At 41.2% G+C, this 24,513-nt stretch overlaps 1 protein-coding gene across 3 annotated transcripts in view; it reads right to left on the reverse strand.

Moving 5' to 3' along the window:
• Positions 1–24,513, reverse strand: part of GNB1 (G protein subunit beta 1) — a 98,936-nt gene that overhangs the window by 53,588 nt on the left and 20,835 nt on the right. For 2 of the 3 annotated variants that reach the window (XM_029065379.2, XM_029065381.2), the window contains exon 2: positions 1,810–1,858. The exons of the other annotated variant lie outside the window; for it this stretch is intronic. The gene's annotated coding sequence lies outside the window, so the exon portion shown is untranslated. The remainder of the gene's footprint in view (positions 1–1,809; positions 1,859–24,513) is intronic. 3 annotated transcript variants of the gene reach the window in all.

Consider the following 24,513-nt stretch of genomic DNA (forward strand, 5'->3'; position numbering starts at 1 on the left):
TAAGAAAGCTCTCTCCCCCATGGTTCACTCCAGTTATCACCCCACTACCTGCTTCCACTCCTAACCAAACTCTTTTCAACCCTCTGCAGTCTGGTTTTGAAACCCTTCAACTCCACTTTAAACCGCTTTCTCCATGGTCACCAATGACCTTCTTTTAACCGAGTCAAAAAGGCTATACTCCATTTTGACTTTCCTTTGTTCTCTGTTGCTTTTGACAGAGTACACCAGCCTCCCCAACACCAACCTACTCACTGTACCTGGATCTCGCCTGTCCCGCTGCTGACCCCTGGCCCATGTCCTCCCTCTGGCCTGGAACTCCCTCTCCTTTCATATGACAGACCCATCATTCTCCCCACCCTCAAAGCCCTACTAAAATTGTATCTTCTCCAAGAAGCCTTCCCTGACTAAGTGGTCACTTCCCCTATTCACCCTCCCTTCTATGTTGCCTAAGCACTTGGGTCTGTACCTCTTAAATACCTTGATACTCACCCCACCCTCAGGCCCACCACACTTACATTCATATCCAGCTGAAATGGATTTTATTGTCAGTCTCCCTCTCTAGTCTATATGCTTCTGGTGGGCAATGCTCATGTCTATATACTCTAGAAGTGTATACAGAAGGTCCCCCAAGTTTCTGTTCTGGGTCCTCTTTTTAAATTTACACCCAATCTCTCAGAAAGTTCATCTGCACACATGGCTTCAGCTACAATCTCTAAGTGGATGATTCCAAAATATCTTTTAGCCCTGATCTCTCATTCCTCTCACCTGATCTGCAATTCTGCATCTCCTCTTGCCTCCAGGATATTTCAAATTGGATGTCTTCCCAGGACCTCAAACTCAACCCGTCTGGAACAGAACTCCTCAACGTTCTTCGTCAACCCACTCCTTCCCACTAACTTTCTCCATTTAAGGTACCACCACCATTCCCTCCATTCCAGATGGTCCCCAAAGCCTTGGGGACATTCTCAACTCTTCATTCTAACATTCAAATCTATTGTCAAATTCTGCTGACTCTTCCTGACCAGCACCTCTTGGCTAAACACCCCCTCCGCCTAAACTGCAATCTCCTTGGTATGAGCTCTGCTTTGGCCACTGCTGGACTACTACATTTGCTACCTCACTGGTCTCCCAGCCTCCCTCGCTCCATCATCTACTTCGTGCTGCTGTGTAGATCATCTTCCTGAAGCAAAAGGTCAGCCCAGATCTCTCTTCTCAAAACCCTCCACTAACTTCCTGGATCTCTCTGCGTCAAAAAAAAAAATCGCATTATCTGCCTCCAGGCTCTCCACCACCTTGGCTCCCACCTTACCTACACCCACTGTTCCCCAACTCACTGCCTTTGCTACTCCCAAGCCTACCCTCTAGCTATACCTCTCTCTTGATTCTTCCATCTCCACTGCTGTCACTCACGCTGTTCTCCCAGCTTGGAACTCCCTCCCTCCCCATATTCAAATCCCTCCTAAAAATCCCACCTCTTCCAATAAGCTTTCTTCAGTTAATTTCCCAGCACCCTCAGCATACCATTCCTTCAGCCAACTTTAGAACTTTTGGACTTTACAACCTCTTTAGCACTTACATATACTCCTTATACAGGAGACAGGAGACAACATAAAGTAATTTGGAGGCTGAAGACCAAACGGACTTCCTTCATAAAAATCAACAAAGCCAGCCACGATGGAGAGGAATCACTACTGGTCACACACTTCAAGCTCAGAGAACATAAATCCTGAGATCTTGAGAAGAGGAATCCCTGGAGCTGAGCCCATTCAATAGGAAAACATCCATGAGAGGATGGGCTAGGAAAATTACCTTAATTCAGATACGTTCCTGTCCTGGTCTGCCACACATGTAAACTTGCCTGGAATAAAAAGAGAAAAGAGAAACATTTGTATCTCAAGATATTCAAGACACCGGTGCTAAAGTCTGAATTCTATCATCTAATTTCAAGAATCGTAATTATCTTGTTTTACCCACTTGAATGCTTCCTCTCTAGCCTCCTTTTTTTGGAATTTCTATGTTTAGATTATTTGAGCTATGACAATTGAGGTTTCCTTGGGAGAGCTTAGATGGTTTAAAATTACTCCCAATAATTCAGTAAACATACCTTCTCAAAAAAAGAAATCCAGTAACTCTCCAGAGTGCCCATTCAGGCAAATTTCTAGAGTGGAAGATTTCCAACAATTTTTCCAGTTCCTTTAACCACATCTTGTCCTTTGCCTGACCTGTCCAAGCTTGGATTAGGAATCAACAGCATTCACGTAACAGATCCCTCAAGTCTGTCCTTTTTCAGACAGCTACGACATCTCAACAACAGCTAGCTCTATAACTTGCGTCTGTACTTACATCCGCCCACGGTACTTTTGATTCATTAAATATATATATAATTGAACACTCTAATTTGATTCTACTGCTCAGAAACATTTTTGTGCCTGCTTGCCTCCCTGTTAGAGTGAAAGCTTCTTGTGGGCCAGGAATATGTCTCAGGCTTCTGTGGTACCTTTTCCACTGCCTAGTCAGTGAGCACTGAGCTAGGTAGGGGCTCAGTAGATACCGTTACTACAATGAGAAAACAGGTCTTCAATCAATGAATTGTATCTACTGTCTGTGTGCAGAGCACCATATTAAGGGCTTGGGGGATTGCATTAGAGTGAGTAGGCATGATCCCTACCCTCAAGGAGCTTACCTTCTAGTGATCAATCAATCATATTTATTAAGCACTTTTTATGTGCACAGAGCATTGTACTAAGCACTTGGGAGAGTACACCATAACAATTGGCAGACAGGTTCCCTGCCCACAAGTTTAGGGGGAGACAGACATTAATATAAATACATTACGGTTATGTACGAGTGTTGTGGTGCTGAAGGAGGGGTGAATAAAGGATGCAAATCTAAGTGTAAGAGTGAGATGGTGGGGAGAGACAGACAAATTCCAGAAAGGTGGAAGCAAAATAGAGCAAGTAGTACATAAATGCTACTGGAGGTATGTGAGTATCCAAGTGCTCAGGTGGGAACACTGCAGGAGAGCTGTTATTTTCAATTCTCAAAAATTATGGGTATTGATGTTTTACATTAGGGGTGGCCAAGCCTCATGAACCCGAGATCTGGAATCAAAACCCTAATACAGTCTAGAGCTACAGATCAAAAAAAACTTTCCTTGAACTGCAACAGTGAGCGAGAACTACAGGGTCTAGGGGCGGACATGGCAGAGAGCAGGCTTTTCTACAGGAGCGGGGTGGCAGTAGTGGGTCAGTCAGAGCTAGCCGGGCAGGAACTGGGGGTGGCATATACTGGGGTGGCATATACTGGGAGCAGCACATTGAGGCTTGCACATACTGCGAAATAAAGGTGTTACCTCTAGCTTTTCCCTGCAAGTGACAAAACCAGTGAAGAGCCATATATGGCTTGCAAGCTGTAGTTTGGCCACTGCTGTTCTAACCCAGGGAGAACAGGATCCTAAAAGTGAGCTGGGCACATCACCACTTGCCCCGCACCAACCAACCCACCCAGCAGCCACAAGAAGAAAAAAATTCAAAATTCCTATTATTTCTCTTGATCAGACAAGGACATTAAATCACTTAAAGGATATTTAAATCCAGGTCTCCTCTGCAACCCTGACTTTAGAGTGAAAAACTGAGTTTCCAAAAAAGGAAGTAGCGAGTGAATTTAAATTCTCATCAGGGCACACCCTTATATTGACAGGAAGAGGGTTCTCTGGCAGATTATTATTTGCTTGCTCATCTAAAAGGGGCTGCAAAACTCGGAATGCCCATGTGGGTGTACATATATATTCAAGCCCAAAGTAATGCAGATCAGGGGGTTAAAAAAAACCACATACAAAAACATAATCATAACTCCTATAATGTGGTAAAGAGAGAATTCCCTAAGATCCAACTTCCCAAAACAGGAATTTCACTTCGTATTTCTTTCTAAGTACACACAGGCTTTTGGGGGTGGGAAGGCGTGAGTGAAGCACTTAAAACAGAGATGATGTTGACGACGATGGTATTTCTTATGCGCTTTCTACATGTCAATCACTGTTCCAAATGCTGGGGTATAGCCACAAGCTAACCACACCGGTCACAGTCCCACATGGGGGCTAACAGACTTAATCCTCATTCTCCAGATGAGGTAACTGAGGCCCAGAGAAGTGAAGTGACTTCCTCCTCCAACTCTCTTACTGATTAACATCTAGGTTTCACCCTTTTAACTTCATTGAGACCCCCTTGAACATAACCAATAAGCTCCTTCTTGCCAAACCTAGCAGACCCTACTTCATCCTAACCCTCCTGGGATTCAGCTGCCTACAAAACCATGGACCAATCGCTTGTACTGGAAATTTGTTTTTTCTGCCCCTTCTCTCCTCTTTCCTCTTCCTATCTCACTAGGAGGGGTTTCTCAGTCTCTGTCTCCTACTCTCTTGGAGGACTTGGCTCAGTTCTGGGCCCTCTTTTATTCCCAATCTACCCCTATTCTCTGAGAGAGCTAATCTGCCTCCATGACTTCAGATGTCTTCTTTGTGGACAACTTCCAATTCTACCTAATTGGTTCCAATTACACTCTTCCTCTGAAATCTCACATTTCCTTATCTCTAATGCATCTCTACACAGATGTCCCCCACCCAAAACCTCCATCTCAATATGCCCCCAGGTGAACTCCTCATCTTCCCTCCATCTAACTATCCCATCACACTGGATAACACCTCCGTCCCCACTTCTCAAGGCCACATCCATGGTATTACTCTTACCTCCTCCCTCTCTTTCAACCCCCATATTCAATCTGTGGCCACATCTTGTCCAATTCTTCCTCTACAACTTTCCAGAATCTACTCCTTCCTCTCCATCCATACTGTCACTAGAGTCCTCTACACTTTCAGCTCGTCAGCTGGGAACATGTCGGTTATATTATACTTTCCCAAGCACTTCTACAGTGCTGTGTACACAGTAAGTGCTCAGTAAATACCACTGATCGATACTGCCACCACACTGATCCGGGCCTATGATAACCCAATTCCTCCAGGCTCTCCCCTCTCCAGTCCATGCTTTGCTTTTCTAAAACTCCATCCTACACCCATCTCCTGACACATTCAAAAACCTTCCAAAAGTTGCCCATTCCTCTCTACATCAAGTAAAAATTTTTCATTATTGGCTTTAAGACAGTCAATCAGCTCTTTCTCCAAGGCTTATATACTGTCTTCTCCCACTGCAGCCCAGCTCACACACTTTGGTTCTCTTAAGCCAACCTATTCACTGGGTTTTGTTCTCATTTCTCCTGCCTTCAGCCATTCACTTACACCCACCACCCTACCTGGAACTCCCTCCCCCTTCACATCCAGAAAACCACTGCTCTCCATCGTCAATGCTCTCCTGAAACCACATCTTTTCCATCTCATCTCCTCACTTTACCCCTTCCGTCCCCCAGCCCCCTTATATCCAATTGCCACCTCAGCATGCACCTAAGCACTTAGGTACTCCACAATGCCCCATATCACTTGGAATAGTACTTAGCACATAGTAAGCACTTAAATACCATTATTACCTATCTTTATACCCCATTATTTCCTCCCAGCTTTAATTTACTTTAGTGTCAGTATCCACCACAAACTAGATAGTAAGCTTTTTGAGGGTAGGGATAATGTCTACTAATGCTACTGTACTCTCCCAAAGACTTGGAATACTGCCCTGAACTAATCAGTAAATACTTCTGATTTATTACTGAGATAGCTAATCACCTATATCTACAAAATCCAATTTACCTCAGCTTTTTCATCCAAGGTGGCTCTAAACCATTGAGATGGCTACAAGTAAATACAAGATCTGAATTCTGAAACTGCTACCGTAAATCTCCTCTCTCAAACTCTATGAACTGACTAGACTGAATTTATTACCACACATTTGGAAGGCAGGGCAACAGAAGTGAATGACTCCCTGGGATTTCTTTAAGAGGACTGAATGATAAAGGATGAAGCTAACTGGTGGCCTTTGAAAGGCCACCGGCCTCCATTACACATGGAGATTCTGGGACATTGGCGTCAGACTGCTGCTTACCAGCAGCAAGCAGTAAAGAGGATCTGGAGCCTGTTGAATCAGGGCACGGAATATTATTACTGAACTACAAAATGCTGAAATAAAGCAAAATGACCCCAAGGTTAAAGAAAAATGGATCCATTTTAATTGTAAACACTAAAAACAATTACACAGGTTGTTTAGCATTGCCTTTTAAATTTAGCACCAGGGAATTTTGAAGAAGAAAATGAAGCTGAGCCAGAGACACAAGGGTGGATCTGGATAGGAAAGAGAAGACTTCCCAGATCTCTCTGGCCCTGATCAGGCTGAAGAGATCATCCCATATTTCTGAGGGTAATGAACCTCTGAAGAAATAACTTTCCAGTGTCCCTCCACCACCAAAAAGAACAACTTCTTCCAAAATGCTTAATGCTCTTTGGTTACTAGTTTTTTCAGTAATATGAACCAGTTTTTGAGACAGTCTCTGGGCCCCCAATGTGTTTTTAGTCTCTTTTAGTTTTCCATGAACAGGAAGCTATATCATGTTCTCGTGGATTGAAAATACACTTCTGAATGGAAAACATTATTTTGGGAAGAACTACTTTAATTTTTCTGAGCAAACTCATCTACATTGTAACTACCCTAGCACTTAGCATAGTGCTTAATAAATGGCACAGTGTTTTATTATTCTGGAAAGCAGTATAAACGATTTTTTTAAATTACCCCAAAGATTTATCAATAAAAGCTTTGACAAATGCATTTTTCATTTCCAAAGGAAAAAACATACATTTCAGAATAGACACGTGAACTAACGCCTGAAACCCAGGTGTCTTCACACCAACAAACTCCTGGGGGGCCGAGGGGAGGGGTCTCCACTCACACACTATTGCTGGCTAATGTTTCAGTGCAGCTTTCCTAGTTTGTTCTGGGGAAATACCCACTGCACAAAGACGCCAACAGGTGTCGGTTTCTATAGACACCCAATAACACCACTTCTCTAGTAGAGAAACGGATTCTCACCAACTCTCAGTATAAATCTGAAAAGTGTACTGGCCACAGGAGCCTCCTAATAATAATGTGCAGGCATTTTGCAAATTAATTTTGGGGCGGGGAATGGACATGGTTTTGAGGCAGCTGACGGCAGTCTTGTTTTGAAAAGGGTTTCGCCAGGCAGCTTATATGGTGCACGTGCAGTCAGAAATGGTAAAAGCAACAAAAGTTTGGGAAAAACCCAAAGAGTTTTTAGTTTTTAGTTAGGACAAGCACTCATGAAAGGAACACTCCAATCAGAGCTGGGCTCCAATTAGAGTTACACATGCCACAGCAGTGGCTCTGTCACACTCGGGGGGCCTCATGGAGTCGCAGCTTCCAGGGATATTCGTTCTCTGAATCAGAGCTTTCAGCTCTACTTCCCTGGACACCCCAGGACTAGATCATGGATGATGGGTTTCCTTCAAAATTCCCAGAGAGACGAACTCAAAATGGGGAACAGGGATGTCTGAAATTAAAATCAGACTTTCAGCTACTAGAGTCCTGGGATAGGACTCAAACCCACCGCCTTATGTACCTATCTCTATATTACATATTATAAATTATTTATAACCGTGTCTGTCTCCCTGTCTAGCCTGTAAAGCTCATTGTGGGCTGGGAACGCGTCTACCAACTCTGCTAAATTGTACTCTCCCAAATGCTTAGTATAGTGCTCTGCACGCAGTTAGTGTTCAATAAGTAGCACTGATTGATAGGGTCAGAAACTAGCTCCTGTAAGAGAACAGTCTAACTAAATTGTCTGTCAAGATGTCACTGTGAAGTATCTTCAGATCAGACATAAGTTACATCCTTGCCGATAACTTGACCCACTTCTAAACTGACCACCAGAATTCCAAACTGTCACTTTTGCTATCTTGCTTTTGGTTTGTGTCCAGTTCCACAGGAAGCTAAACTCAAGTTCTGTTATCATATGACTCCCTTCTTTTAAATCTTAGATTGTCTTCTGGGGAAGTTTCCTATTACAGATTTTAATGCCTGAAGTTCTAGCTGGCCACTTCTAAACCTCAATCATCCCAAAATGAAAAGTTTCTTAGAACTAAAGTTACTCATCAAAGCTAGTGAGAACTTGAAAAAGAATCCACCGATGAAGAGTGAGGGTGAATTTAGGGACAAATTTCCAAAATGGCAAAAAGTTGATTTTGTTTGACACTAAGAATTACAAACACATCTAGCTTCCTTTCCAACTTTTCACCCATAAAAAGAAGCAGCATGACTTAGTGGGTAGAGCGGGGATCTGGGATTCAAAAGGACCTGGGTTCTAATCTCAGATCCATCACGTCTGCTGTGTGACCTTGGACAGGTCACTTTACTTCTCTGTGTCTTTGTTACCTCATTTCTAAAATGGGGATAAGAATGTAGGGCTTTGTCCAACCTGATTAACTTGTATATACCCCAGGGTTTAGAACTGTGTTGGCATACAATAAGCGCTAACAAGGACCATTATTATTAGTATTAATAATAAACACATTTGCAAACATGACACAGTCAAAGCCCAAGCTATGGAGAGTGAAGAACTCTCAGGGTCACAAGACTGACTGGGCAGGCCCATACCCCTTCCCAAGTTTGTTTTAGGTTTGCTCTGGCTGGATCCCAAACACTCCTAATTAAATTTTAACAAGATCAATGTTCTTCTGATCCATGGGTCTACTTAAAGTTAAATGAATCTTAACAATTAAACTTTGGCATATAAATGGAGTTTCAACTCAATCATATTTACTGAATGTGTGTGTACAGCACAATGTAACAAGAGATGATAGATGCATTTCCTGCCCACAATGAGCTTAAAGTCAAGTTCGGGAGACAGACATTAAAATAAACACATATGAACCTAAGTGCTGTGGGTAGAGTGAATAAACGGTACAGATGGAAGGGTGATACAAAATGGGAAAGGAGTATGAGAATGAGAGCTTAGTTGGGAAAGGCCTTTTGGAGGAGATGTGATTTTTGTAAGGATTTGACAGTGGGGAGAGTGATTTTGTAAAAATAGTATTTGATAAGTGCTTGCTATGTGCTAGACACTAAGTGCCAGGATACATAAAAGCTAATCAGGTTGGATGCAGTCCATGTCCCACATGGGCTCACAGTTTTAATTCCCATTTTAAGAGGGGCTTTGTGAAGCAGCGTGGCTCAGTGGAAACAGCACGGGCTTCAGAGTCAGAGGTCATGGGTTCTAATCCTGGCTCCGCTGCTTGTCAGCTGTGTTACTTTGGGCAAGTCACTTAACTTCTCTGTGCTGCAGTTACTTCACTTGTAAAATGGGGATTAAGACTGTGAGCCCCACGTGGGACAACCTGATCACCTTGCATCCCCCCCCAATACTTAGAACAATACTTTGCACATAGTAAGTGCTTAACAAATATCATTATTATTATTTTACAGATAAGGTAACTGAAGCACAGACGTGTCGTGTACAAGGTCTCCCTGTTGACAAGTGGCAGAGCTGGGATTAGAACCCAAGGCCTCTGACTGCCAGACCCATGCTCTAACCACTAGACCATACTGCTGCTTCTGCTGCTGCTGCTGCTGGTCTGCTGGCTATGAAGTGGGAGGAAGTTCCAAGCCAGAGGCAGGATGTGGGAGGGGGGTCGGCAGCAAGATAGACAAGATCGAGGTACAGTGAGTAGGCTGGTGTTAGAGGAGCGGGGTGAGCATGCTGGGTTGTAGTAGGAAGTCAGCAAGGTAAGATATGAAGAGGCAAGGTGATAGAGTGCTTTAAAGCCAATGGTAAAGAGTTTCTGTTTTATGTGGTGTTGGACTGGCAATCACTGGAGTGGGGGGATGTGAGTGGAACTGTTTTTTAGGAAAATGATCTGGGCAACAGAGTGAAGTACGGACTGGAAAAGGGAGAGAGAGGAAGCAGGGAGGTCAGCATGAAGACGGATGCAGTAGTCAAGGCTTGAATCAGAGAAGTGGTAGTTTGGATGGACAGGAAATGGGGGATTCTAAAGATGTTGATAGAACAGGCAGGATTTGGTGAGAGAATGAATATATGGGTTGAATGAGAAAGATGAGTCGTGGATAAAGCCAAGGTTAGGGGTCTGAGAGACAGAGAGCATAGTAGAGTTGTTTAAAGTGATGGGAAAATTAGGGAGAAAAAAGGGATTGGGTGGGAAGATGAGAAGTTCTGTTTTGGAAATGTTAGGGTTGAGGTGTCGGCAGGACATCCAAGTAGAGATAGGCTGAAGGCAGAAAAAATCTATTGGCTTTCATAACCTTTGAAAAAAATGCTCTTCTTGAGCCAAAAAATTGACCAAACACAAGGAACCTTGTTATCCCACAGAAGAAAAAAATCAATTTGTGAACATAATTAAAACCTGGAGGCCCTGGTCTGAGATAGGAGTACTGTTTTCTTTGATTCCTATTGGGTCATTAATTTCCACTCCAGGTGGCCACACTGGAAGTAGCAGGAAGGAAAGATCCTCCCAACACCTGTCACCACCACTGAAAAAGAAATAATAAACCACACCCTGAGTTTGAACAGCACTTTCTATTTTTCCTAAACACATTCATGCCAGCCATCTCACTTTATCTTCATTAAAAGCATCTGAGAGAAAAATGAAGAATATCTCTTTTTTCTGCTGAGGAAAATGAGGACCAGAGAGGTTCCATGGCTTGCCTAAGGTCATCCAGCAGGAAAGTAGTCAAGTTGGGTCTACAACCTTAGGTGCCTTGTTCCCAGGGCCATGACTTTTCTGCTTGGCCTTGTTGCTATGGGAACCATGACTTTAAAGCAAGTCTAAGGGCTCAGTTCAAGCCAGCAGCCCAGATTCCTTCAATCATATTTATTGAGCCCTAGATGAGTGTCCCTGGGAGGCAGACACTCTAGAAAGAGGGTGAGCTGAAGGACTGAAGTGGCTGACTGAGGCAATTTCCTCTAGACTGTAGCTGTGTGGGCCCGAAATGTGTGTAACAACTCTGCTGTACTATACTTTCTCAAGAACTCAGGACAGTGCTCTGCACACTGTAAGGGCTCAAAAAATACCATTGACTGATCCTGGTTACCAACATCGAACTGTGCAGGGCAGGGAGGCTACCTTAATGATGAGAGGAGTTAGACAAACCATAAGCAACTCACAGGTGAGTACTATTTCCCCAAATCTGCCTTATAATGAATCAAGCTGACAGAACTCTCCGAACATCTTTTTTGTTGGTATTTGTTAAGTATATGCTCTATTTACTGTCCTAAGCACTGGGGTACATAAAAATTAATCAGGTCGGACACAGCCCCTGTCCCATATGGGGGTCACAGTCTTAATCCGTATTTTACAGTTGAGGTACAGAAGTTAAGTGACTTGCCTAAGGTCACACAACAGACAAATGGAGTAGCCAGGATTAGAACCCAGGCCCTCTGACGCCCAGGCCCTTTCCACTAGGCCATGCTCCTTCTTAGAGAAGGCATAAAGTATTAACAGATAGACAACTATCAATAGCTACTAACCACACTTCCTCAAGAAATTCTGATGATTTGTAATTTTTTAATAGAGATTTAATCCAGGCTAGGCAATGCCTGAACTAAAACAGAAGCAAACAGGAACTCTAGTGGTAGATAAAACTAGGGTGTGGCCTTAAAAGACTCAGTATTACATGAACGAAACAATTTCATAGTCTCTTCAAGTGTCTTTCTACTTCGAAGACTCATAACCATGTCACAGAAATATGAAAACTCCTCCAAGTCTCTTAAAGGGAATAATCCTTTAAACTCAAGCTTAAAATGACAGAAGCTACTCAGAATTTTTGATTACATCAATAAATAAAAATAAACTTCATGGAACTGGATTAACAACAACTCAGAAAAGAGGAATTTAATAATCTCAGGATTTTCTCTTACTATTTAAAAAGTCCTAAGTAAGAACTGTGACCTTATTAAAATGAATAATCAGTGTTGGGTAACCTGCTCTTTAAACATTTGAAATCCACATGCTTTGTGCTTCTATTAATCTTACTTTAAAGGTGCATCTTCTTATGAGCCTTAAAAGTATCAGGCATTCAAAAAAAATCTACTGCTTTTAATTCGTAAGAAGCACTGTGAAACAAAAAGTAGATTATAAACACAGAAAATTAAGTATTTCTTGGGACCAAGCATTACATGGTGGCCCTTCAACACTGCCTCTGTGGGAGGATTGTTAGAAGTACAATATTCAAGGAACTCTGCCAACTTTAAATAAAGTAGATTAATGGTGTTCATTGCTATTGTGGGCTACAAGCAAATTGAAATGCTTCTAGTCACCTTATTGGGTCAAGTAGAGTGGATGGAATAAGTTTTTGGGTTTTTTCCTTTTTTTTTTAATATGCTTCAACAAAGTCATGAATTTCTATGTACTGACTGAGGTATATTAAGGAGGGAGAGAGTGTGCATGTACGAGAAAGTGTGTGTGAGTGTGTGTGTGTGTGTCTGTGTGTGTGCGCGCATAAAAACAGCATACTGCCATTTACTTTGCATCCAGAAATAAGTCCTACCCAAGAAGCATATTTTGTACTTCTCTCCTTTGCTTAGAATCCTCAAAATGGTGCAGGATTCAAATGAGTGATGACTGACCCAAGATCCTCTTTCCCAACAAACCGCAAAGAGAAGAACCTCAACCACCTGTAACTGAAACGATCAATAATTAGCACAGTGGTGATGACGAAGTTTAGCAGATTGCATATTGAAAAGCAACCAAGTGATATACTACACCTTAGTATTAAATTGTCTTAAGGAACTTTAGGGGGTCAGACTAAATAAAAAAGATTATATGGAATAGAATATAATTTTAGACAATGGCTTCTACCCAAAGAAAAATATCGTTTGCTACATGGAGTGGCCTCCCCTTTAAGGGAAATGGCAAGCCTTATAATCTTAGCAAACAGGGCTAGTAAAAAAACCTCTTCACATAATTTCGATTGTCATTTTGAAATCCCTTCGGGGTTTCTTGCTCTTGTAGACCTGAATTTAACATGAATGTCTCAAAAAGGCTTCTCTGACTCCATAGTGATAGCCCCGCAGACCTTCAAGCAAAACAGGCTCCCTGTTTACACTGACAGTGATGCAACCATCTTGTGAGATGGGTGTGCCATCTCTTTCCTAGAGGACTACACATTTTTGCTATAGCTTAACTGAATTCCATGATTTGGATAGACAGCGATGGAAAAACTTGGACACATTCTTCTCCCTACTCGAGTTTCTTTTGATATAACACAATCTTCCTTTTGGCACAAGTACATTTAGTAGAGGAAGAAACAGCTGGGCACATGGATGTGCTCTCGATAGAGGCATAATTACTGCATGGCATCTTTCTTTGAGCTTCTGCAATTTCACAGTTTTCAAAACAGTTAAAACCAAGAATTCTGAGGGTGAAAAGCACTTAGCTAGTGATGGAAGGTGCAACACAGGAATTTGCAACAGAAAGTGTCATTGGCGGTACCTTCAAAACCATCTACTCCACTGAAGATTTTAAGCTTCTTGTGAGGAAAGAATGCACCTGCCAACTCTGTTGTATTGTACTTTCTCCAATGCTTAGTACAGTGTTCTGCACACAGTAAGCCCTCCATAAATACCACTGATTGACTGACACTTCCAACCCATGATCCCAGTGAACTAATGGTTGGCTATTCCATAACATGGGGTTCTTCAATAACCTAACTACTGCATCACAACAGAAGTGACTATTTCCATTCAAATGAAAGCAACTACATTGAGCCACTATAAAATCCAAGACTCCGCTCACACCTAGAGCAGGCTCACACTTGAGCTTCCTGTAGTTGCTAATCTTAAATTAAAAGAATCAAGGGGTACTTCATTTGTTACAAAGCAGGAGGGATTGTTAGTTTCTTAGCTGCCTGAATACATAATGCATTTATGTTTTCTTCCTGGGAAGCAGGAGGGAGAAACTTGGTGATACATTCTTTGTATTCCTGGAAAGTTACATTTAGTCACACCAATGTCAAACAATGGACATTCACCTGAATGATTTCATGTTTATAGGACACTTTCTTTTATTCTTTTTGCTAACAAATTTATCCAAAATGCTATGGTATTTATGCTGTCTTCAAAGCTTTTATTTCAGAGACTTTGCAAGATCAGCAATGAAAAATGCAAAGCATTTGATAACGCTCTCCATTTCTTCAACTGCTTTATGTCTTTGTGATTTGTATTTTGCCAGAGTGAAACATATTCAGAATGTTCACCTTCAAACAAAACATTTCAAAGAGAAATTTTAAAAACCTTTCCCTTATGATTATTTCTTAAATTTATGTTATATTTATGTTAAATATATTTTAAGAAAGCATAAGGAAAACCTTGTATTGGAAATGCTTCATTTGAAGATGGCCATTCCGAATAAGCTGCATCTTGGCAAAATACAAATTAATGTCATGAACTGAGTGCAACACAAACCCCTATAATTTTTGTCTTATGAGAGCTGGAAATATGAAACCAAGCATGGGTTACCCAGCACCTTTTACCCCTCTTCTCTTCAAAGTAGAACCTCACCCTCTAAGGAATCATAACTGCTCTCTCTCATTTTCTAAACTGTTAATATTTTAATTCCGATTAGCAAACTCTTAAAAATCCTTTTTATCTTACTGATCTAAATTCTCTAGAGACTTTTTCCAACAACAACATGTGCCTCTCCACTGGGTGAAAATGACCAATTAATTAGAAAACGAACACCTGCTTACCACTGACTGGTGGAGACAAATAAGTAATATCAAAAACAAGGATGAGAAACACTAGGGTGAGTGCTGACAATTTTTTCTTCAGTTGTGCATTTCCAATCAGTTATTCCAGTTTTTAAACCTGATGTTCAACAAGGATCTGAACTAATTGGTTTTCAATTCTGCACATGGTGGTGATCAGTTACAGTGTTAATAAAATGTAGAATACCGAAACAGCCCAGTCATAAGTAAAGGCAGCTTGAGAGATTTTATACTCTTTAATTGCTGGTCACTTTCATTTTGTCATTCAGCTTTCCTGCTAAAATACTGTACAAGAGCTTTTAAGGAAGGCTCCCTAGACACCTGAAAATAGCACGTTGCCAACATTCATTTGATTTTACTTGTGTTCTATCAGGGAATTGCATAATGAGAAATCCCACAGGTCCATTTTTTCCTTGATCCCAAATCACAAATAAATCTAAGGGAAAAACTTCATATCTTGCCAAGAGTAGATGCAAAAGACCATACCTCTACTTACTTCAACATCAGACTAATCCTTCTGCAAAAACCACTGCAAAAACATATTTTTTTAAAAGCCTAATTAGCATGATTAGCTCTCCATTTCCACTAAGCCTTCATAGAGCAGTGAGAGTCTGCCTGAGCCCAGAGACAAAGGAACACTCAGGGAAACTGGAAAGGACTCAATAATGAAAGCACCACACCCTAAAGGCAGCACATAGTTCTGTACAGTATAGTCTCCATTATGGCTTACAGGGGTCTTCGACACTTGCCACACACCATATGCAGTATCATTTCTCATTAGATCCAGTCATTTTAAATCTTCCCCCCAACCCACATCGGAGTAGAGTATATTCCTACTTACTAGAGCCTTGAGAAACACACAAAGGAGTTCTGTAAAATAGTATCAAAATTGGCTTATCAGAAAACCATCATCAATAAAGTGGCAAATGTAAAGGTCACTCCCCAAAATTATTAAATCAATTATTTACACCATCCACTAAGGAAGACAGGCAGCACTGTTAATCTAGAAGGATTAAATTTAAAAAAATTACACATACAAAAAAAAGCTATATGCATTAGCAAAGGCCAAGAGCTACATAGCAGCATACAAAAAATATAATTCAAAGCAAAAAATAATGGCTTTAAAAATAAATTCTAAATTACTTTGCACAAAAAATGAGTTGAAAAGATTAAGGCTAAAATTTCTTCAAGCAATTTCCCAAAAAGAATGTCCAACTGTTCAAAGGCAAAAAAATCCCCACCCACACCATTCAAGAATGTTTTACAGAAATCCATAAAGCTTCTACCAAGTCTGGTACAGAAATAAGCACTTAAAGTGACACTCTAGAATACTAGCAATTTCAAAACTTTAAAACTTCAATTGAAAAGGTCTCAGAGATAAAAACGTAAAAAAGATTTTTTTAAATGTGACCAGTAGAGTTGTGCATTATCTTCTGAAAGGAAACTAATCTCTCCCAAGGAGCAGCAAACGTTTAGAAAAGGGAGGCTGAATTTTGAAATCTATTCCTCTTTCTGGTTTTTAAATTTAAGAGAAAATATCTTCTTTACCCCAAAATGGACAGATCCTAATTGAACACACACCTAGGCCTTTTCTCACTTAGCTTTTAAAGTGGGCTACTATCCAGGCCACAGGAGATTCCTGCAACTGGATTTAATAGGCAGAGGGGAAATGTCATGTCTTTTCACTACTAGAATACTGCTAAAAACCAAAATCTTCCTGCTTTCCACCTCCTTCTTGCTTGGCACAAAACTCAGTCAGTCAATTATATTTATTGAGCCCTGTGTTCAGGGCACTGAGTAGCCTCGTGGATAGAGCATGGGACTGGGAGTAAGAAGGAACTAGGTTCTAATCCCAGTTCCACCTCTGGTCTGCTGTGTGACCCTTTACTTCTCAGTGTCTTAGTTACCTCATCTGTAAAAGGGGGATTAAGACAATGAGCTCCACGTGGGACAGGGACTGCATCCAACCTAATAACCTTGTATCTACCCCAGTACTTAGAACAGTGCTTTGCACACAGTAAGTGCTTAACAAATATCATTATTATTATTATTCCTAAGCAATTGGGAGAGTACAATGTACAATAGGCATTCCCTGTCCACAAACAGCTTACAGTCTAGAGGGGGAGCTAGATGAAGCAGAACAAAGGGGATGAATACAACCATGAGAACTCTACATGATGAACTGGAATCTCAACCCCTGTGTAGGTCAACTTCAATTTACAGCTGTCCAAGTTATGACCCTCTGATAGCAGTCAGGTTGGAACCCAGTTTCAGGTTTATGGCACTCTCACAGATGTTTCTCTCCGTGACCACGTTGTCCCAATGACCTCAAGCAGCAACTGGGAAGGAGATGGTTGCAGGACAACCCCCAAATCTGCCGCTGCTCCTGACACCCTGGGCCTCATCTCTGTTGGCTTCAGTTTGGCCCTGGACCCTCGATATTGTGGACTTGGAGAGTAGGGACCATGTACTATGGAGGAGGCTAGTAGTAAAGGACAGCCGCTACAGACAGGTGAGATTCCAGAAAAACCAGTAGCCAAGACTCATGAGATGACTCCAGCTACGGTCCCTTGAAAAAGTCCCTTTAAATCCTCTTGAGGCTTCCAGGATATCTTGGATAGCAGACCCACCCATGAGCCCATTTTGGTAAAAACTAAAATGCACACTGTTTCATATTATTTAATTACAGTATTTATTGCTTACTCTGTGCCAAGCACAGGGCTAAATGCTGGGATAAGCTTAAAGTCATCAAATTACACAGTCCCTGTCCCAAAGGAAAGGGGGGTGAGGAGGAAGTCCACAACAGGAAACAGAAATAAAGAGTATCATACCAAATTTACAGATGAGGAAGTTGAGGCCCAGGGAGTTGTAAGGACTGGCCCCAGATCACAATAGTAGATCAGTGGACCCAGAGAAGCAGCATGTCCTAGCAAAAAGAGCAAGAGCCTGGAAGCCAGGGGCCCTGGGTTCTAATGTCATCTCCACCACTTGGGAAAGTCATTTCACTTCTCACTTCCGCAGTTCTCTCATCTGTAAAACAGGGATTCAAAACCTGTTCTCCCTCCTACTTAAACTGTGAGTCCCATGTGGGTCCTTATTACCTTGTATCTACCCCGATGCTTACTACTGAGCTTGGCACACAGTAAGTGCTTAACAAATATGACAATTATTTTTATTATTACTATCCGTGGTGGTGCTGGGATTAGAATCCAGTTTTCTCAGTCCCATGCTTTCTTCTGTAGGCTACACTGCCTCCTATTAAGATGAAATGGATGTAGAGATATTGCATATTGTTCACTGCATTACTGCACTAGTTTTTTATATCAACAATTATTTACAATACCAATACCTGCTATCCTTACCATTTAGACTGTGCAACCTGAATGAATATCTTGCATCTACCCCACAGCATAGTGCGCTCTTAACAAATACCACAATTATTATCTATAATTGATCTGAGTGTACATTTTGGTAAAAAAAAAAAAAAGGGAGAGAGAGAGAGAGACAGAGAAAGAGAGAGAGAGAGAGAGAGGGAGAGAGAGAGAGGTGCATCCAGGCACCAATCCCCCATTATCACATCGTCAGAACCTATTTTCCCCATAGGAGCAATACCCCCTGCAAAACAAACTGTGCCTGATCTTATTATCCTGAATCTACTCCAGCATTTGAATCCATAATAAATGTACAACAAATAAAATTAATATTCAACTTAATATGCTATTTTCATACATCAATATTATGGAAAGTCCAAGGACGGTCAAAAAGCAAATATCAAAACCAAATCTGTTTTGAGTGGCTTTGTATGATAGCATAAGTCATAAACTTGTCCATTTCTTGAATTCTTTTATGAAACTAAGCCAAATGGACTACTGGGAGATTGGTCTTTCATGACTTTTGCCCATCAAAATTTACTGACTGAAACCATTTCAGTTTGCCTTAATTACTATTATGATGGTATTTAAGTCCTTACTATGTGCCAAGCACTGTTTTAAACATTGGGGTACATATAAGTTAAACTGGCTGGACACAGTCCTTGTCCCACATGGGATTGTAGCTTAAGTAGGAAGGATTTTTTTTCCAAAAAAATTATTCTGCATTTGCCACCCCCTTCCTCAGACAACTGTAATGGGTTTATCTATTCTCTACTTCAAGCAGTAACTCCTCACGTCCGGCTTAGGGGCATTCAATTTACTCCCTCCCTTCCCACTATAATCTAGCCCCACAATTTGCTCCTCTGATACCTACCTGCTCATTAATCCTTGTTCAGTCCCTCCCTTCTGCCTGGAACCCCCTCTCCTTTAAATCTAACAGACCACTACTCTCCCCATCATGAATGCCCTACTAAAACACACATCTCCTCTGGGAAGCCTTCCTGATTAATCTCTCAACCTCTCAAATGCATCACTTTTGCCCTCGAGTCTACTCAACCTGAGCACTTACTAATTCCTTCTCCCACCCCCACAATAGCACATAAGTACATAGTCTCATACATGGTTGCTTCCCCTACCTGTAATTTATTTTATTATCTACCTACTTATTCCATTGCACTCTTCCCACTGGCTCATAGTAAGTGTTCAATAAATACCACTGATGGATTTTTTTTCCCCTTGGCTCCACAATGCAGAGCAGGGGCCTTGGGACTCTCCCTCCCTCCCCCTCAGCAGCATTTGGGGGATTGGGGCCCACCAAACTCGGCCTGGCCACAGCTTGCAAATTTACTAGAAGGCAAACAGGAGACAATGAAATTCCTTTTTGGAGTATTAATATCTGAAAGTGGTGAAGAGCAACTAAAATGGAAAAAGAACAAACCTGACACAATCTAAAGAAACTGAACTGTGATTCACTAAAGATGAAACATGAAAACCACTTTTGATGCACTACAAGCTTTATTCTTTGCGATAATTTTATGCTCTGGCATCACTTAATGACAACACTAAGGATGAGACATATAGCTCATCCCCAAATCAAACTCTACACTCCTTGCCCAGGCTTGACTTTTCCAGGAGGGGAAATGTCACTAAAACAATGGCCTGCTATGGGCATTTTTAAGAGCCTAAGATCTCAATTAATCAGTACAAAAGCAAATCCCTGATCTATTTACAGTGAGGGGCTGTCTTCACAGTGCTCAAAGCATGGTCAGCAGATCCAAGAGGACTGCTATGATCCTTTCTTCCAAGCACTTATTACAGTGCTCTGTACACAGTCTGCGCTCAATAAATACGACTGAATGAATGAATCTAACATTTAAATAGAACAATATTCACAAATGCCCTTCATTACTTGCTCAGATTTCTAGATGGATCAGTGACCAGAACCAGTTCCTAGGTTGTGGTGCAGCAGTTTAGTCAGTGCATTTCATTTTCAGTTGAAAGAAATCCTTTACTGTTCAGCTTATTTGGAGATTTTCCTCACATTCAAGGAAATTTTTGCCTAGCGATTCCTAAAATTATTTCAAGAGCTCACACAATATTCCTAGGGGAACATTTAATTTGATATTTTCATTAAATATTAAGCAGACATTTATTAATTATTGGACATATCGACTGTAAGCTTGTTGAGGGCAGGGAATAGGTCTATCAACTTGTATTGTATAGCCCCAATGCTTAGTACAGTGCTCTGCACACAGTGAACACTCACTACCACTGATTTAAAACAAAGGTATTCACATAAAATTAATTACCGCAAACAATACGTAGGAAAAATTAAAACCATGATTTCCTTTTAAGGTAAGTGATCTAGGACTTTATTAAATATTCACAACATACCCACTATAGTGCAGATGTTCAGACCGTATTTCCCCACTCCTCAAGAAACGCCAGTGGTTGCCCACCCACCTCCACAAACAAAAATGCTCACCATTGGTTTTAAAGAACTTAATCACCTTGCCCTCTCTTACTAGAACCCAGCCCACACACTTTGTCCCTCTAAAACTAACCTCGCTGTACCTCGATCTCGCCTAGCTCGCTGCCAACCTCTCACCCACATCCTACCTCTGGCCTGAAATGCACTCTCTCCTCATATCAGAGAGATAACTGCTCTCCCCCTCTTCAAAGTCTTAATGAAGGTACTTCTCCTTCAAGAAGCCTTCCCTGACTAAGCACTCCTCTCCTCTCCTCCCACTCCCTTCTGCACTGCTCTTAATACTTGCTCTTTCATTCACCCTCCCTTCCAACCCCATAGCACATATGTATCTGTAATTTTTTATTTATATATTTATTTATACTAATGTCCATATCCCCTCTAAACTGAACTGTGAGCTCACTGTGGGCAGGAATGTGTTTGTAATATTGTACTCTCCCAAGGGCTTAGTACAGTGCTTTGCACACAGTAAGAACTCAATAGATACAACTGAATGAATGGTTTAGAGAGCCTAAAATGGTATTAGCCATACTGATCTCAGAGAAGGTTATGGCCACCTGAATTTGGAAAACTACACCAAGGGTTAGAAAAAAAAAAAAAGAAAATTTAAATGGAAAACGTGCTAAATTGTCTTGTTATGCTCAAATTTGCATTTATTTAAATGTAAACTTTGCTCCTCTAATGCCAACCTTCTCAATGTACCTCAATCTCACTGCCAACCTCTCGTCCACATCCTGCCTCTGCCTGGAATGCCCTCCCTCCTCATATCTGACATTACTCTCCCCTGCTTCTTAGCCTTATTGAAGGCACATCTCCTCCAAGAGGCCTTCCCTAAGTCTTCTTTCATTTTTCTTCCACTCCCTTCTGCATCACCTTGACTTCCTCCCTTTATTCAACCCCTCCCCCCGCCCCACAACACTTACATATCTGTAATTTATGTATTTATATTAATGTCTGCCTCCCCCTCTAGACTGTAAGCTTGTTATCGGCAGGGAATGTGTCTGTTATATTGTTGTAGTGTACTATCCCAAGCACTTAGAACAGTGCTCTGCACAGTCAGCACTCAAATTCGACTGACAATTATAAACGCAGATATAATTTTCATGCTCTTCCTTCAAACATCTGGCAAAAAAACTCTTGCACTACAAACTTTGAACTACTAAGCAATGATCTCAGAGATATGGTCATATGGATGATTATTCAAAGTGAAACTGAAGGTGAACAATTAGCACAGTGTTTGGATTTGAATTCACAGGATATATAGTATTCAGAAAAAATACGACTATATAATACAAGGTACATTTAGGGGAAATGTCTCCCAAATATTCCTAAAAGGACTGAAGGCATGATGGGGTATTTGATCCTACATTATCACAGAGGCTTTTAAAGGACAAATTACCTCTTCCAGAAAGCTTCTTACCTTTCTAACCCCTCAGCACAATTCCAGACTCTCCCTCCTCCCTCCCACTCCTCCAAAACAACTGCATTAAATGTGCATAATTTTAATTGACTTTTGTATTGGCTGCCTTCTCTCTCCTGACAGAGTAGAAAAGTTTAGGTCACATAACCAGCTCCCTGACCATTCTATCTTGGACAGCAGCAATCTTGAAGGAAGGGTGGGGAAGTCACCAGTGCTTTCTGGGATTTTTAGTATATTTGAATTTGCTTCTCAGATTCCCCCCTCACCCACCATGAAATCACTGAGCCAGGGTAAAACCAAGGAGAAACTTTAAAGACAAGAAAAAAAAAGTGGCCTATGTCCTCTCCCTTCTGCTCTGAGATTGCTGCTGAAAAAGTTGCCTTAGAAGCTTGAATTATTAATAATGGTATTTACTGAGCTCCTACTTGTTGAACTCTCACTGGATGCAATGATCTGTACCAATAAGTGCTTGTTAAAGCACAACCCAAGGAGACATTCCCTGCCCACAACGTTAAGGCATCTCTAAAAAAAAAATGGGTAAGTAGTTTCTACTCTTCTCCCACATAGGATTGATTACCTTCTCCAATGTGGGAGAAAGGGATTTTTCAAAATGGAGGGGAGGAAAGCAAATGGAAAAAAATGACCTTAAAATGACACAATCTCTCCAACACCCTCTGTCAAGTAAGAAACTGAAGAAGCTGATGTCCCTTCTAAACGTGTGTGAATGTTAGTAATAAAACTTGTAAAGTGTGCGTGTGGGGGGATGGGGAGGTGTTCATGGCACAAAATGCCTGTTATATAATTTTAAAAAAGTATGGAATGGGCTTCCTATCCGCTAAACACACAGTCCCTTTTAACATGGGGCTCACAATCTCTCTTATGGCCATTTTACAAATGAGGAAACTGAAGCATGGAGATTAAGTAATATGCACAAGGGGACACAGTAGATCAGTGACATGTCTGGGCCTGGAATCCAGGTCTAGTGACTTCCATTCATCTGCTTTCTCCATTAGGCCAAGCTGCCTGTCATTGGGCAGTAATTAGCCATTCGGATCAATATAATAAAATACCCTAAGTTATTCCCTTGGGCAACAAGAAATTCAAATTTATTACTATATAAATAAAATATAGCAGCAGGGGGTGCCTATGTGGTGGCAACTCAAATAGCAGTGATGATACACATTGTGTGTTATCACTAAAAAGTAAAAAAGCACTATAATTACAATTGTGAATACGTGGCCTAGTGGATACAGCAGAGGCCTGGGAGTCGGACATGGGTTTGAATTCAGGCTCTGCCACTTGTCTTCTGTATGACCTTGGGAAAGTCACTTTATTTCTATGTGCCTCAGTTACCTCATTTGTAAAATAGGGATTAAAACTGTGAGTCTATGTGGGACATGCACTGTGCCTACCTTGATTAACTTGTATCTAACCCAGTGCTTAGTACAGTGCCCGGCACTTAGTAAGTGCTTAAATATTTCATATATAAATTATATATATAGTGTGTATGTATATATATATATATGCACACATCTATATATACACATATACACACTCACAAATATATATATAGCCTGATTTTGATATAACATGGTTAACAGTTTACCACTTTTTTAAAACTCTGTTTTTGTTGGCATGATCTCTGACATCTAGAAATAACAGAGAAACCCCAAAATAGGGGCAGATTTCAGCAACTTAGCTTTTCTCCTGCTGTGCCATTCTATTTTAATGTCTACCTCCCCCATAGACTGCAAACTCCACCTGGGCCTTCCCCCGACTAAACCCTCATTTCCCCTACTCCCTCTCCCTTCTGCGTCACCTTTGCACATGGATTTGTACCTTTAATCATAACCCTCAGACCCATAGCACATATACACACCTGTAATTTATTTTAATGACCATGTCCCCTTCTAGACTAGAAGTTCTTGTGGGCAGGGAATGTGTCTACTAATTCTGTTATACTAGTACTTAGCTCAGTGCTCTAGTCTGTAGGCTCATTGTGGGAAGGAAATGTGTCAGTCTGTCATCTCGTACTCTCCCAAGTGTTTAGTACAGCACTTTGCATATAGTAAGCACTCAAACACGATTCAATGCTCTGCACACAGTAAGTGATCAATAAATACTATGGACTGATTTACTGTGAGCAGGTACCTTGTCTTCCACCTCTCTTACAATGTACTTTCCCAAACACTTACTTCGGTGCTCTACACACAGTGTGTACTCAATAAATTTCATCACTTGACTGATCACCCAGAACAATAGGTGTGCCAGCCAGTAGGGTCCCCGAAAAAGCAAATCAGAAGGTGCAAGAGAGCTATTGGGTTGCTGGCTGTAAGCAGCATAATGAAGGAAGCAGATTGCTCCCAGTCAGTGGAAAAACTCTTGTCAGGTCATTCTGTAGTGCTGAATTGCTGTAAATAAAACTGATCACAGTCTTAGAATACCAGGCTGAGCATATAGTAAGCACTTGTTTGATACCTTAACATCTAGTTCTCCTATAAAACAGAG

This window comes from Ornithorhynchus anatinus, chromosome 5 (genome assembly GCF_004115215.2).
Source record: "Ornithorhynchus anatinus isolate Pmale09 chromosome 5, mOrnAna1.pri.v4, whole genome shotgun sequence".
NCBI classification, from domain to species: Eukaryota; Metazoa; Chordata; class Mammalia; order Monotremata; family Ornithorhynchidae; genus Ornithorhynchus; species Ornithorhynchus anatinus.